Source organism: Varanus komodoensis, unplaced genomic scaffold (assembly GCF_004798865.1).
Source record: "Varanus komodoensis strain SLA01 unplaced genomic scaffold, ASM479886v1 scaffold5, whole genome shotgun sequence".
Classification (NCBI taxonomy): domain Eukaryota; kingdom Metazoa; phylum Chordata; class Lepidosauria; order Squamata; family Varanidae; genus Varanus; species Varanus komodoensis.
In genome coordinates this window covers 52,894,880-52,911,680 of record NW_025336087.1, presented here as the reverse complement: position 1 = coordinate 52,911,680, position 16,801 = coordinate 52,894,880, and the positions used below count along the sequence as shown (strand labels likewise).

General features: G+C 38.8%; 1 protein-coding gene across 5 annotated transcripts in view; it reads right to left on the bottom strand.

The window, feature by feature from the left end:
- The window catches only part of KDM4C (lysine demethylase 4C), a 243,923-nt gene that overhangs the window by 32,583 nt on the left and 194,539 nt on the right, over nt 1-16,801 (bottom strand). The window lies entirely within an intron of this gene.

The following is a 16,801-nucleotide window of genomic DNA, read 5'->3' as shown; positions in this document are numbered from 1 at the left end:
CTGTGGTGCATATTCTAAAATCATGGCTTCACCAGAGAAATCTCAGCATCTAGTGGCCATCCACCACCTATCTTCTGAGGGCTAGAGATGCCCACAATCAGAACTTCAGTTGACAAGCTCACCATGGGGGTTTGTTCAAACAAACAAACAAACAAAAACAAACTCAGACCTGATCAGATACCTTGATCTCATGCCTTTTAGGACTTTTTAACTTAATGTGAGCACTTTGAATTTTGACAGGTTGGGTTTCATCAAACAACTGCTCACTGTATTCTGAAACAGTTGCAGAAGCAACCCTACATCCAACACACTCCACTAAGCTAACCTGCATGTTTGAAGAATATGGATTCCTCTGGCAAGAACATGGTTTTCTGGGAGAGAGAGAGAGTCTGATGCACCAGTCAAACTGGTACTGAATCAAGGCATTCATAAGCAGGGCCGAGACCAGTTTGGTGTAGCAGTAAGAGTGCTGGACTAGAACTTGGGATATCCAGATGAACTCTAACCCCACTTTACAGAACAGAGTTGTTTAAAGAAACTGGGGGTATACAAATATATTTGGTTTACCACATTGACAGAGACAAACACAATCACATTTTAGAACATATTTTGTTATTATGTACTGCATTTAATTTAAACTAAATATTAATTTGATTTGCAACTGATTTAATAAAACTATTATATTACTATAATGCATTCTTGCCAACTTTGAAAGTTGCAGTTATTTCTGCTGCCTGCTGTTACTTTAAAAGATAAGCAAGTTTATATACATCAGAGAAATAAAATAGTGTCCAAAATACTGGATTTAATGTTCTTTAGTTTGTTTGTTTATTCACAGCAAAGAGTATCAAACAATCAATAACCAAAACTCCTAAACTAAGCTACCACCATCACAGTTTCAGACTACCACTGTTTAAACTTCCACTGTAGTTTAAAAAAGACTAAGCTCAGATGTCCTGCAGATACTGGATTTACTGCAGTAGGACTATTTGAAATAACCAGATTACAGACTGTGCCTAGGAGGATAGAAAGGTTATATGTAAATTCCAGCTTTGTTGCTAAAATAACATTGTTCTCTGCTTTCAAGTCATTTGATAATATTTTGGAGTATTTATTCTTACTCCAAACATGACTTTTAAAAGAGATAGAAAAAAGATGCCACTATCTGTAATACTTACAGTTTACAAATATTGATTGTTGCAGAACTTTATATAAACAAGGTCTTATTGCTTCCTTCAAGCAAATTTATATATGTAAAAACATAGAAACAGGATCTTAAGTATTACATATGGCACCCATTATTTTTGAACGGGAAGAATTTATGCAGATAACTGCAGGTTTTTAAAAAGCACTTTTTAATATTTGTAAATAAATATTAAAATATTATATTATAAATATTATAAAAAATTAATCCACACTTCACCTGGAAAGTCTAGTTAGGAAATTCCAGCAATACTGAACTCTTCCCCAAAGCTGCTTACTTTCGAAGTTATTCCAAGTCTTCAAAAGCACAAACACATGTATGAGGCCTACTTTGGGCGGCCATGTTAATGTCCTCTATATGCCAGAGGAGTGTGAGAAGGACAACCACAATAGTGCACTGTCAATGTGAAGGTAGCAATAGATGCCTACTGGTGTGACATTATTCAAAAGAAGCAGAGGACTCCTGAGCTTGTAATAGTTGCACAGAATAGGACTTTTCTTCATGGAAAGCTAAAATTTTCCTCAGAAATTTCCCCCTGCATAATGATCAAAGGTGCAAGAGCCCTGTCCTGTTTTGTGCCCGATGGAACACCTGCACACTATTAATCTGAAACTCCCCTTCCCTCCATGTTCCCAAGTGGATTTTTTTACCAAGTGGAACAATACTGTATAAAAACAGCAACTGGTCTGTGGAAATTAACAGTCTAATATCAGGAAATTCTAAGGAGGTCTACTCCAGTGTGCTATGATGTGTCCTGGATCTATGACTGTGCATCCCAGCCATGTGAAGAGGCATGGCAAAACATCACAAAAAGCAACAAGAGAACTGATCCCCTGTATCTCCCTCTTTTGGTTCTTCAAATATGTAGTGCACATATTTGGTTCTTCAAATACGTAGTGCTGTGCAAAAGTATGCACCTGCATTGACTTTTCTATGTATTGTCACAATAAAACCTGGAGCGGAAATTGATCTAATTGGCTTTGTTACCCCTTGAGGTATACAAGACACTCAGCATTGGGAAGATGTAAGATATTTTTATTGTGGAATTTATGTATTTATTTATTTAAAGCAATTTTATCCGGTCCTTTACAGGAGTTAACAAAACAACCACCGCCTGGCACTTGTTCATTGCAGAAGTATTCACCCAAGTCAATCTTTGGTAGAAGCCCTTTTGGCGGCAATTACAGTTGCAAGTCTTCTTGGGTAAATTTCTAACAGCTTTGCACATCTCAATCTTGCAACGTGTACCTACTTTTTCTGGCAAAAATGCTCAAGCTCTGCCAGGTTGGATGGGGAGTGTTGCTGAACAGCAGTTTTCAAGTCTTGCCACCCATTCTCAATCAAATCGAGGTACAGGTTTTGACTGGGCTGTTCCAAGGCTTCAGGCTCTAGTGTTTAAACCACTCCAGAGTTACTCTGACTTATGTGCTCAGGGTTATTATCCTGTTGGAAGATCCCTTGCAGAATGAAACTGGTTTTCTTCTAGAATTGCCATGTATTTGACACCATCCATTCTGACCAGTTTTACAGTTCCTGCTGAGGAGGAACATGAATACGAGGCCAGCACCATCCTGTTTCACCACTGGAATCTTCTGGGGTCAATAAGCACTGTTGGCTTTGCTCCACACATGTCATTTTGATGGTAGGCTTAAAGTTCAATTGGTCTCATCAGACCAGAGAACTTTTCCCATGCCTTTTCACAAACTCCAGATGGGTTTTGATATGGGTTGATTTCATCAATGGCCTTCTTCTCACCACTCCTACATAAAGCCCAGTTTTGTGGCACATCCGAGTGATGCTTGCCCCGTGGATGATTTCTCCTATCTCAGCTGTGGATAGCTCCAACTCCTTCAGAGTGACCATTGGCCTCTGATTGCTTCTCTAACTAATACCCTTCCTATCTGGTCACTGTTACTTGTTTATAGCCTTCTCTAGGCAAAGTTGCAGTTCAGCCATCTTCTATTTTCTAGTAATGTATTTAACAGTGCTTCAGGGGATGATCATAGTTTGGGATGTTTAAAATAAACGAATTGGGTTTCTGCACAACTTTGCAAGCACCTTGGTCTTCATGAAGCTGTTTTTTGGATTTGTTTAGATATGTTCTTTAACAAACTCTGGGGCCTTCTAGAAACAGGTGTATTTAATCTGAGATCAGGTAGCACTGAAATTGCATGCGATGAACGCCATTCAATTACTTATACACTAGAGGCAGTGGGTTGCCCTAGTGCCTCTTTAAGTAAGTCATAGCAAAGGAGGTGAACACTTATGCAGCCAGCAAGTGCCAGTTTGTAGTAACAATGCTAATTAAATCCATTTCAGTTGATGGTTATAACACAACAAAATGTAGAAAAGCCAAAGGGAGGATAACTACTTCTGCAAGAGACTGGTATAAACTTTGTCAAGGGTGACATATAGGAAGAACTTAATGGGGAAGGCAAAAATCTTGACTGAAGCCTTAAATTTCTGAACAGTTCCCAAAAATGTTTTATACAGTTTTCAGTTTCATCTCTGCATTTACTACAAAATGTGTGTGTTTGTGTGTGTGTATGCGCATCCATGTGTACAGGTACACATACGAAATCATGCAAAGCAAGATAAACTATTAACTATTTAATAACAGACAGCAGTTTAAAACTGATTGACCGAGATGCAGCTCTGAAAGGGTTAAGTTCTAAGCAATATCCTACAAGCAATTTACTGAGGAAAAATGCAAAGAATTCTTTATCACAAACTGGGTGCCTGCGTCTCTTAACCAATAAACCTTCCATCCTCTGAGACTAGCTAGCCTGCCTGCTGATATCAATAAGCTAAAAGATAAATATTTTCTTTTCTCCTACAAACCTCAAAAGAGATAATTTAAATTAAAAGTATACACACACCCCTCCCCACCAGCAGTGATGGGAACAGTCCTGAGACAGCCAGTCACATTTCAGGCTTGCATGTTCAAATATTTAGAAACAGGAATCTTGTCAGGCTCAGACAGAGAATTCTGATGGTGATACGAATACTCGTATCAAAGTTTCATCTACCTTGAGGCTGGCCTACTGGCACCTCAACAATTTGCTGTAATGTTTCTTAAAGACTTAAAACAGGAATAGAGCATAGTCCCTATGCTCTGGGCAAAAGGTGGCCATGGCCAATTCTGCCTCTGGGTGGGAAAATGTTGCACTTTTGAAGAACATGGGTAATGGCAGGGACACTGCTGAAGTGAAGTCATTGTTGGTGTAAATTTTGCATGAGCAATGTGGGCAAAGTGGCTGAGGAAATCATCCCCACACAATTCTCTAGCAAACCACAAAAGATCACTTCTGTGCTAGGTTCAAAGAAAGATAACTTTATGGTCTACTAGTATTGAGCAACACAGGGATGATCTATTATTTTTACAGAAAATAATCCAAACAGGGTACCTATTCAAACTGCAGTTTCCTTATTTCCCTTTGATTTTTCTTGCCCTATGAGGAAAAGACAACCATTGGGTGACTTCCCCAATCACAATAAGATACCCTGCAAGTAAGTCACAGTGGGTGAATTGCAAAACAACCTATGGCGTGCCTGATATAAAATTTGGCTTGCCATGGATTGGCTTGTTTTCCCCCTCATTACATTCAGTCCTCTAGCTGGCTCTAGCATGTATCCAAAGCAAAACCCATCTCGCATCTCCCTCTCCCTGCTCCACTTGCTGTTTTCATAAAATGGATTTTTTAAAAATCGCTGCTTCAAAACTGTGCTGTTAGATTTTGATGATGACTGCACATATATGGCTGTCCAATATGTGTAGTCTTGCCTAGTCAATTTCCCTGTCTGCTTCAGCTGCCAAATGGAGCTGTGAAATGAAGTACATTCAGAAGACAAGAGTGTATTTAACCTGAGTTACAAAAGACTGGGTGAGAAATAATGTTAAGAGAAAGGAGAGATCTGGTAGCACAATTTGGAAGCATCCAAAATACTGAAAATGGGGGTGCAGAGCCAAAGAAGAACACACAGCAAAAGTAGAAGACAATATGATCCTCCTGTTTCTAAGCCAGGGGACAAATGGTGGTACTTCCAAGGTGCTACTTAAGCATCAGTGGAAGGGTAGACACTGAAGACACTACAAATAGCAAGAAGCATGGGCTTATTTACTGCTCTTGCCAAGTGGTTCTGTAGCCAGTTGTGGCTCCCTCTGACAGATGAAAAAGGAACTTTGCAAGACTACACATATTGGACAGCCACAATTAAATCAATCTCCTGGGTTCAGAAGACCTGACAACCCATTGTGGGAATAAACAACCTCCCAATAAGTCATGGGTTGTCAGAAAAAGGCTTGAGTTTGGATGACACAAATCCCAACCATGGTTAGATATCCATGCTGGGTTATGTGAATCAGCCATTATTTGAAAATGGTATAATTTCCAGTTCGGGGGGAATCCCATATTCTAATAACTATGTAACTTTATAGACTGTGTACCTTCTGTGTTGGTGGGGAGGGAAAGAGTTATTTCTTACTGAAATATTAACATTACTTTAGTAGACTGAGTTAGTAGTAGTAGAGTTTTGAACTGGGACTTGGGAGACCAAAGTTATCATCCTCTCTTGGCCATTAAGCTCAGTGAGTGACATTAGGACAGTCAATGATGCTCATTCTTACCTATTTCATAGGGTTTTTCTGAGGATAAAATGGTGAAGAGAACCTTCTAAACTGCCTTGAGTTCCTTCTGAGAAGATGCAGGGTGTCAATGTAATATATAACAACAATAATAATAATTCTGTGAAAGAAAGACTTTGGGCTAGTCACTCACTTTAAGTGTAACTGTCCTCACAGAGCTATTGTTGAGATAAAATGGAACTATGTAAACTGCCTTGGGTTCCTTTTTCCAAAAGCAAAAAGGATATAAATACAGTGCAATAATAATAATAATAATATACACTAAAACTGTTTTGAGTTTCATGGACTGCAATTTCTTCTATGGCAAACATGCCTGCTGAATTCAATGGAATGTACTCCCTGGAAAGCAGACATGGCACTGTAGCCTTATAGTTCAATACTATGCATGTCTATTCAGAAGTAAGTTATACAATGGGTTTTCCTCCTAAGTAAGTGTGCACAGAACTGCAGCCTGAAGCAATGTATTGACACATCATTCAGTGTGGAAAAACTGGTAAGAAAGAACAAAACAAAAACGGAAGACATGTCCAGTTATTTCAGTGGCATTTCTTCTACTGAGACAATGAGCACAAGCAAATGGATATCAACATTTTCTTAAGGATTGCAGGACACAATCCTATGGTCTCCCAACATTGCCTTGGAGATCCATAAAATTATTCAAAGCCCCCAATCCCCAAGTTCATCCAAGGATGGAAAAAACTGCTGTGGTTGCCTTGCTGAGGTCACAACTTGGCCTTGGATAGGAAGAAAAGGCAGGGGGCCAGGGAGGGGCTGAAGATGCCAGGCAAGGTGGAGGCAAAGAGTGCTTTGTTGCATGGACTGAGAGCAAGCGGAACTGGATTGTACCAGCAGGAAGCTTCTTGGATACAGAAGGCTTTAACAGGAAAGTTAAATTCTTGAACAACCTCCTTATAATGTCACAAGAATGAAAATCCCAATTCTTTTAAAAACAAGCAGGATTAACTTGAGCAGAGTAGAAATAACCATTAGAGAGTTTTAATTTGTTTCAGTCAGCTGAAATTGTGGAAAGAAATCCACAAGTTGAAACAGCTTGGTAAGGAGGGTAGGTCAATGCTTATGTTGGATGGCTTGCTAAAATATATTTCCAAACTCCATATTTGGGCAACAGTTCTATTAGGCCAACAAAAGGTCAAAAAACAGTAGGCAAGCTTTTGAGTTCTCCAGAACGCTTCATCAGGCAAAATGATAACAAAGCAAGTGAGTGATAAAAAGGTGGTTCCTGATTTGCACATTTTTTCCAGTGTGGAAAATGTATTCACCTACCCATCTCACAGAAGAGTCTGATACAGCTATATGTGAGAACCGTCAATGGGATTTGGGTTTGCTGCAATTGCACCTGTGAGAGTCATCACACAATTATTTCTGCCTGTATACTTTCAACAATACAGACATGCATTTTTCATATGTAAGCTTATCATGTATAATGCCAAGACCAACAGATTTAAGAGAGTAAGACCTAACTAGTCAGTATCCCTAGGCTTGAGAAAGGTTATGTTCTCCAGGAACAATTAGTTGATGGCCGCAGGGTCTGTCAAATCCAGTGTAGTGAAGGGCACAGGTTCACTTCCTTGGTCTTTTCTATTTTACTGTAATTACATGACAAGCCTCTCCTGTATGCTGCTTGTATATCCCTCCTCCTGATGGGTTTTAGCCTGCTTCAACTGGGATAACAGTTAACCTCTTAGAAATGTTTTGCTCCTCTTAAAGTAATTTTAATTTTGAAAATTCTGTAGCAGTACAAGACAAGGAAGCACAAGGTACATTTCCAGGAAAATAAGTGAAGGAGAGATTTGTACATCTTTCTCAGGGCTGCTAGAGGGAAGCAGGACTGCACGAAATAAAAGGGCAGTAAATTGTTACTTGATCTGTGCTAGTTTTACATTTATTAGTAGCAATGAACAGAGGGGCTTGCAGGACTTTGCGTACGAGGGACCAAAGCGACTTGGCTGGTCTTAGCTAGAATAGACCTTGTGTTGAAGAGGAGAGCATTATTCCCTGCACCAGCTCAGGCACAAAGTATTTCAAATTGGAATGCATGACTTCTCCCTCTACATTCCCCAAGAAGTATGGGAAAAAATTTAGAAACATGGAATTCTATCCAACTCTGTCCACTGCTAGAGCAGAAGCTGCTGTTGGAATGATTTTTCCCATCCTTGCCAAAATGACTGCTATGGAGGGCTGGAAAACCCTCTGAAGCAGATTTGGAAGAAATGCAGAGAGCTACAAGGAGGAGAACAAGGAGAAGCATCTTTGTGTGACATTGGATATAAGGACACTTTCTCTTTCAGTGCTTCTCTCACTTCTCTCACCAGACGCATAGAAAGGGACAATTTAAAAAAGAAGATAAATAGATAGATCCCCTAAATAAAATAGATTTAAATGCTTTAAGGACAATCAAAATATGCAGCATGGGAATTGTGCTCAATTTTGTTGAGTCTGCTGATATTTTGGTATTCGATTCAGTGCAGCTCTCAGCCTTCATTCTTTAAAGCAACAACAGTGGCTTTAGCTTTGTTGGCTGTGTGGTCTGCTGCAAATGTTTGACAGAGTTGCCAGCTTTAAAACTATTCCCTACAGGTTCTCCTGCCCTGGAGGTATTTGGAGCTAAAGCTTTGAGTAATCTGGAGCTGGGAATGACAACTGAATAATGAGCTAAGCTGGAAGTAATCAGGCAAATGTCTGCATTTGGAGGAGGCTTACTACTTACAAATCTTTCAGCGACCCCAGAAGGTACATTCTGGAATAATTTTAATGAACTGGATAAAAAGCAGGAGTAGTAGAAAAAGAATTCTAAACTGGAAATGATTATTTTTTAAAAAATCCACCCTTTCTACTACTGCAGATATCTATGCCATTTTTTACTGCCAAGACCTATGATTGACTAGACCGCTCCAAGAGATTTTTCAAGACTGTGTCAATTTGATTAGCTATGTTTGCTTCTTCCCTTGATGGACAGAATAAATATGCACTTCTGCAGATTGTCAGTACCTGGAATGATCATATAGGCTACAGCTTGTGATATCTCCAGGCTCCATAGATATGGAGTAAGCAACACTAAGAAGAGTCAGGAATAGCCAAAAAAAGGCAGGCAGGCTTACCACAAATGGCATGATCTTCTGGCCATCCTCTTTCATGGGCAAAGAACACTCACAACCTTGCTTTCCCTTGATAGCTCACCTTTGGACAGCTCTCAAGGAGAAATCAAGTAAAAGAAACAACTTGATTTGTAGCTTCTCTGTGTCCATGGCTGGTGCCTGCAATACCTCTGCACTTGTGTAAATCCAACTAAAACATGGTTTGAATAATACCAATATGTTTGTGCACATTTGGTGCAGACATGTGCACACACAAAGATGTCAAACCAGTGACGGCCCTTTCAGTGCACCCCTGAAGCACTTGCTGGAGCTGGTACTGGCTGTCACATTGAAAATCATGAAAAGCCATCTCCAAAAAATAAAAGAGCAAATGAAGAAAGGTTTGTGGTGGTCACTCTGCCATGCCACTTTGGCATCAGGAGGGTGGCTGTCACTGGGCGCTGCATAGACAAACTCAGCAAGGGCAGTGAGGAGTTTTGGCTGCTCTCACCAAATGGCTCACTCTTCACTTCCCGCAACTCCTGATTGTGTCAGTTACCCTGGTTCAGATGATACAGCAAGCTATTTCAACTTAAACAACCCCTAACACAAACCATGGGCTATCAGGCTTGTAGCCCCAATATAGGTAGTCTGGGTTCACACAACACAACAACCTATTGTTGCTTATCATACATGGTGGGTTGCCATGTCATGCAAACCAAATCAATATGCCAGCAGAGTAAATCTCCTCGTAAGTTAGAAAAGCTGGCTCAACCCTTTGCACATCAAATTAGCCAAGTAGCAATTTATGGCTATCAAACAGCCATCCACAAATTGCAGTCATAAAAGTGCAATATAGTACTTCAGTCTACAAACTTAATCCAAAAGATTTTTCCCCTTTTAATTCAAATGCAGTGTGTGTGTTTTGCTGCAAATGGAAAACACTAGTATTTCACAGCCACAGATAGCAACTTATGCTATTATAGCATCTACAATTACTCATAAGCCCAAAGGTTGCCCCAAGGCACTAAATTTGGTTTTAATAGATCTCCTAAATAGGCTGGCTTTGATCTTCAAACTTCATATTAAAGAAGCTTACAATCAGACTCTTCGAGGGTTGTAGAACAACACAATCTCTTCAGGACCTCTCACAGTATTAAAACTGGGTAACTTTAAATATTATGAGAGGTATTAAAAGTATTGAACAACCTGAAGGCAACAATTCTGTTTTTACACAATCTTTGAAGTCTTTATCAAAGTGTTTAACTAGAGATGTAGCAGCTTAGCCATAGGAATAGCAGTTAGAAAATCAAGATCAATTATAATTTGCTTTGAACCACTCTTTTCTATAACATTAATTTACTCCTAAGTCTTCTATCAACTAAACCTGTCAGCAAGCAACAAGATTTAAAAACTGGACATCCAGATTTGTCATGAATTCTGGGTATCCTAACAATCATAATTGTTCAAAAGGTTTCCTGATATAATTCTACTAATCTAAGATCACCAACATATTCCATCATTTGGAGAAGGATAAGACTTTCAAAAGAACAATGAACAAACTCTTAAAATAAACTGTCCATAAAACCTAATCTGTGTTTCTCCACCACGTTTCCAAATGTTTGGTCCTTATTAGCTATTAACAGAAGCTGAGTTTTGCTATTTTATCAGCTAAAGAAGTTACAAATTTCTCCAATATCCAAACACTCTTAATATGTGGCATATTTAGTTCCCAAACTTTTCCAGACAGAGTCTTGAGTACCTTCTTACTCTGGTATCCCCCTTCGTCATGATTTTGCCCACAGAGACTCTTTAGCAGGGGCAGATCTGGCAGAGCTGCTTGCCTTAATAGTGTTAATTTGACCGTTGCTTAGCTGGATGCCTGGAGGTGCAATTTCATCCAAGGACCTTCCCAAAGGAAGAGCTGTTCCACTTTCCAGTACATCTCAAGTCTGCTCACCAGTGTTATGTTTCAGGCCTCATTCATCAGCACCTACCTGAAGTTAATTCTAATGGTTATTGAAAATATTCTATAGAATCACATGCATTTTAGAAAGGACTGGCTTAATTCCCTAATTAATATAATTTCCTACACAGCAGAAACTATTTTGTGTGATAATTCTTTGTGTGCAAAACTGTTCTTCCTCACTATATGAATGCATCTGTATGTAATAATATCAAAGCATTTTGAGCATACAAAAACTCATTCCACAGTATTTATATGCATTTCGCACTTAAGATTCACAAAGTATGAGGAGGGTCACTTATCCCACACATCCAAGAAACACCTTTTTTTTTTTATAATTTTATAATAATAATAATAAACACCTTTTTGTAGTTTTCTAACAAAAAGTGTAGTTTTAAATTATTCCTTCTAGAAGCCATTCCACTTAGATCTCATGAGTTCATATTCAACAGGCAGTTACAGCCAAGTACAGCATCTTGACGAGTGCTCCTGTGCGCTGCACATTTCCACATGTACAAGAAATACCTCAGAGATATTGCGAGTTCGGGTCCAGACCACAGAAATAAAGCAAATATTACAATAAAGCAAGTCACACAATTTTTTGGTGCATATAAAAGTCATGTTTACACTATGCTGGAGTCTATTAAGTGTGCAATAGCATTGTGTCTAAATAATGAGCCTACCTAATAAAAAATACTTTATTGCTAAAAAATGCTAACCATCACCTGAACTTTTAGCGAGTCATAATCTTTTTTGCTGATGGAGGGTCTTGCCTCAATGTTGATGGCTGCTCACCAGGCAGGGTGGTGGTTGCTGAAGGCTGGGGAGGCTGTGGCAATTTCTTAAAATAAGACAACAACGAAGTTTGCCACATCAGTGGGCCCTTCCTTTCATGAAATATTTCTCTGTAGCATATGATGCTATCTGACAGCAATTTACCCACAGTAGAACTTCTTTCAAAATTAGAGTCCATCCTCTCAATCCCTGCCACTGCTTTATCAACTAAATTTATGTAATATTCCAAATCCTTTGTTGTCATTGCTGCAGTCTTCACAGCATCTTTACCAGGACTAGATTCCATCCCAAGAGACCACTTTCTTTGCTCATCCTTCAGAAGCAATTCCTCATCTATTAAAGTTTTATCACGGGATTGCAGAAATTCAGTCACATTTTCAGGCTCCACTTCTAATTCTAGTTTTCTTGCTATTTCCACCACATCTGCAGTTACTTCCTCCACTGAAATTTTGAACCCCTTGAAGTCATCCATGGAGGTTGGAATCGACTTCTTCCAAACTTCTGTTAATGTTGATCTTCTGACCTCCTGCCAGGAATCACAAATGCTCTTAATGGCATCTAGAATAGTGAATCCTTTCCAGAAGGTTTTCAATTTGCGCTGTCTTATATGGGCACAGTTTGTGACGCCACAAAACAATTGCAATAGTAACATCAAAGATTACTGATCATAGATCACTGTAACAATAACAAATCTCTCTCTCTCTCTCTCTCTCTCTCTCTCTCTCTCTCTCTCTCTCTCTCAAGAGAATTACCAAAATGTGACACAGAGACATGGTGTTCAAATACTGTTGGAAAAATGATGCCAAGAGATTTGTTTGACACAGCGTTGCCACAAACCTTCAATTTGTAAAAAAAAAATGTAATATCTGTGACGTGCAATAAAGTGAAGTGTACTTGTATTTGTTGGACCCACCCTTTACATTTCTATGTAAAATGTCTTAGCTATCCAGTGGAACATGTGAAGTGGCTGGAGGCGGATTCTGATAAAGGGAGGTCTTTATATATAAGAAATTGCTACAATTGTATGAGGGATCTAAAGCATCTTCAGAAGGTGGTGTTATTCAAAGTATTCCATGGCAATAAGAGCCTTCTCTCATTAAAAAAAGTTATGTTATTTATCTCTGCAATGCTTTTTCAAAGACTGCTGTATTTGATGGCTTAAACATTTAGAAACCATTCATTTCCTGCAAGTATATATGTTATTCTGGAAAGAGTCTGAGCTTTGTCATAATAAATCAGAGTTCTCAATACCAGCCATTTTAACAAGAACTTAAAACCACTGGTAGAATAAGAAATACACTGCACCAAATACTGCATATCAGAGTTTTTTAAAAAACAAGAGTTTGTGTATACTTCAGTTAAATGCAATAGTTGTATCAGTACAAAAGAATGGAATAGTCTGTTATGAACAAAATGGAAAAATATGAGAATACGTCAGTAGAAACAAGCACCATAATGTTATATAGGAATAAGAAAGAAAGAAAAATACAGTTAGGAAGTAGACCTATTTTGATACTGCTTAGAATTAAATTAAAATAAATTGCAAAATCTTCCTCATATGTACATTTATTATTTTATGCAGAGGGAAAAAGGCAAGCAGCTCCATTCTCAAAGAACTGCACCAAAATATACCCCACTAAATGTATAGGGCAAAAAGGTATAAGGAATTTCAGTCTCTACAGCCTGTTTAAGTCACTTGGCTGAAAGTCTCTTGGAAGTACAAGATAAAAATCTGACTAAGTTGCTGTCAGTGAAACAAGAACTCATGTGAAAACTGAAAGTCCTTTCCAGTGAAGGTAAAGGAATACATCTTTGACCTCAGAACTGAAGGGATACACATTCTCTCTGTCACAAGTTTGCTCTGCCATCAGATTTCTGCTCTGTCATTCTTTTCTCAGCAAGTAAAGGATAGCATATTGCTAATATACTTATAGGCTAAGGCATGGCCCCAACCCCTTGGGCCGTGGACCAGTACCAGTCCATGGCCTGTTAAGAACCAGAGCGCACAGCAGGAGGTGAGCAGCGGGTGAGATCCATAGTTTGAACATTAGAGTCAAGATAAAATCTCTTTGATGTTCGAACTACACTTCTAAGTTTGAACCACAGCCACAGAGGAAAAAAATGTGATTGTGTGCCCAAGCCACCTCTCATCTCTTGTTGCATCTGTGCCTTTTCACAGTGTGCCTTTTTGATACTTTTGAGTACCTTCTCAATTGTTCTTGGTGCCTTTTTGGTGAGTGCCCTTTTCAATTGTTCAGAGTGCCTTTTAACTGCCTGCCTTCTCACTGCCTCCTTGTCCTTTTTCTGCTCCACCACTCCTCACTAAAAAATTTGGACAATAAATGCAATTTTCATTTTATCATACAGTACTGTACACATGTACATGTTTCGTTAATTGTTTTCAATTTTAATTAATACATTTGGCATTTAATTGTGTTATTTTTACTTTCAATTATGTGTATTTACTTTTTAAGTTTATTGAAATGGGTATTGTTCGGGATCTGGGAACATTGTTCACTTGCCATTATTTCTAAAGGGGAACAATGCTTCGGACTTCAAATGATTCAGAGTTCAAACGACCTAATATGAGGCAGCACTGTAATGTGCTTGAATCCTCCCAAAACCATCCCCCACCCCCAATCCATGGAAAAAAATTGTCTTCCACAAAACCAGTCCCTGGTGCCAAAAAGGTTGGGGACTGCTGGGCTAAGGCACTGAAATCACATCCTAGGCAGTGGGCAGGGATGCAGAGAGGAAACAGTCATTTACCTATTAGATCTGGAGTTTGTAAGAATGCAATGAAACCTGCCTAGAAAGCTGGTGCCCTACAAGCTACTGCTTCAGCTAGAGGTCAAGAGAAAAATCCAAGAATTAACTTGGTTCACCTTCTGTTACTTGACAACAATACTACTACCCTTTGATAAATATATCTTGCTAATTTTAAAGGCTTATGGTCAGAACTAAATGTATAGGCTGTTACCAGTTGGTGTCACTCCACTGGCAAAAAGTGTTTTCATCCAGCAGAGTATTCTGACAGCAGGAGGTGTCAGAAGCTGCAAGGAGAATGGCTGAAAATCACCTCCCTCCTTTTTGCACTGCTAGAAGTCTCTTCAGGACCAAAAATCATCCTATTAGCATTAGTTATACCAATTGTGTACAACCTGTGTACAGTCACATATACAGCTTAAAGATGCTTTATATTTTCTACACATAGAACCATAACTATACAGTACCTAAACATCGCCATCAAAAGAGAGCAGGTACCTTCAAATTCAGCGTGAGTCAAGAATGACATGAGTGAATTACAATGTTATCATTTTAGATTTGCCCTCTATAATTTTTCTTCTAACAGGGCAATTAGTGGGTTATAAGTAAGTCAATACTAAAGGAAATCAACCCTGACTGTTCTTTAGCAGGACAGATACTGAAGGTGAAGCTCAAATAATTTGGCCACCTGATCAGAAGGAAGGAATCATTGGAAAAGCCACTGATGCTGGGAAAGATTGAAGGAAAAAGGAGAAGAGGACAGCAGAGGCTATGGTGGCTGGATAGGTGTGGGGCTGGGTGGACTCTGTGAGATGATGGAGGACAAAAGAACCTAGAGGAATGTTGTCCATCGGTCACAAAGAGTCAGACACAACTTTGTAGCTGAACAACAGCAGCAGTTAGGTAGCATCCCACGTGTGTTAACAAAACCAAAAGTCAAAATAATATGAGGTTTGTAGGTTTCTTAAGTAGGCTTCTTTGGGATCAGTGGGATGTATTATGCAATCTTTGGCATTTCTACACAGAATCTGCACCACTGTGTTCAGCATGGCTTACTCTCAGGCCTCTGTGCATAGGATTGGAGCCCAATTGTCTGTATATGAAAACGTAGCATTTTGTTATGATTTAAATATATATTTTCAAGCAAAGGCATAGAGACCCTTTCAAAGATATACAAAATCAGGAAACAATATCTGTCTGATGGAAAGCTGAGATATAAGTGCAATTTTATAAGAGGAGGACAACTTCCAAAGATATGTGGTTTGTTGATTTTTATAAAGATATCAGAGGCTGATTTATTACATCTCAGAACACCTAGAGTTTTGAGCATTAAATATGGGTCAAGAATCTCTCAACACGTCAAAAAGTGACATTCATTAAAATAAATCACGCAAAATGACACTTGTATTATAAGTTACGACACTACCATGGCTCTCATAAATAATGAGAAATTTTCACGGGAAAAATATTTCCCTGTACCATGCTGCATATTTTGACATAGTCAATTCATCATCACCAAGTCAGACAAAGCACAGTCTGCTGCAGTCAGGATACTCATTACCTCATTAAAAATGGTAGTAGCCCTAGAAGTTCCATTTTTTGGGTTATTTTATAAAACACAATCTCAAACAGGGAAGCTTCCATGCAGCCTGAAGTGCCTGAACCTGTCTAATAAGCAGGGTCAGGCCCAATCAGAATTGGGATGGGTGACTTGAGTGTATGATTCTATGATTATTGTTGTAAACTGCCCAGTGAGCTTTGGCTATGGGCAGTATAAAAATGTAATAACAACAACAACAATAGGGAAGAGAATAATCATTGTTCAGTTCTCTGCTGAGATCTGAAGTTGATTTTTTAGGTTAGAGCTGAAGAGCAGAAGGATAGGTTTTTCTAACTGATGCAAAGAATAACGGAACTAACATGGCAGGAGGTACATACATCTACTTCATGACTGCGAACAAACACAATTAAGTGCATATGTGCAAAAGCATTTCCTGGGGTGATCCCAAAGCAGTTTATTTAAATGGATGCATGTAAAACTTAAATCCAGGCACCTGTAATCTAGTTTTCCATGAAAAACTGGCCTAGTGAATACAGTCTATGCAAAATGAGTTGTTGAGCTAAAAAGTGCCTTCCGGAAGTTTATGCCTGAAAAATATACTAAAACGAAACAAATAAAACTTAAATAATTATAGCTCTTAGGCATGCAGAGTCAAGGAAAAAATGAACAAGGAAAAATCTGGTTAAACTTTGTTGCACCAAAAGGGAGAGGGCACTGCTAACATTCCTCAAATGTGCATCCATCATAAAACCCTCAAAAGTATTGGACT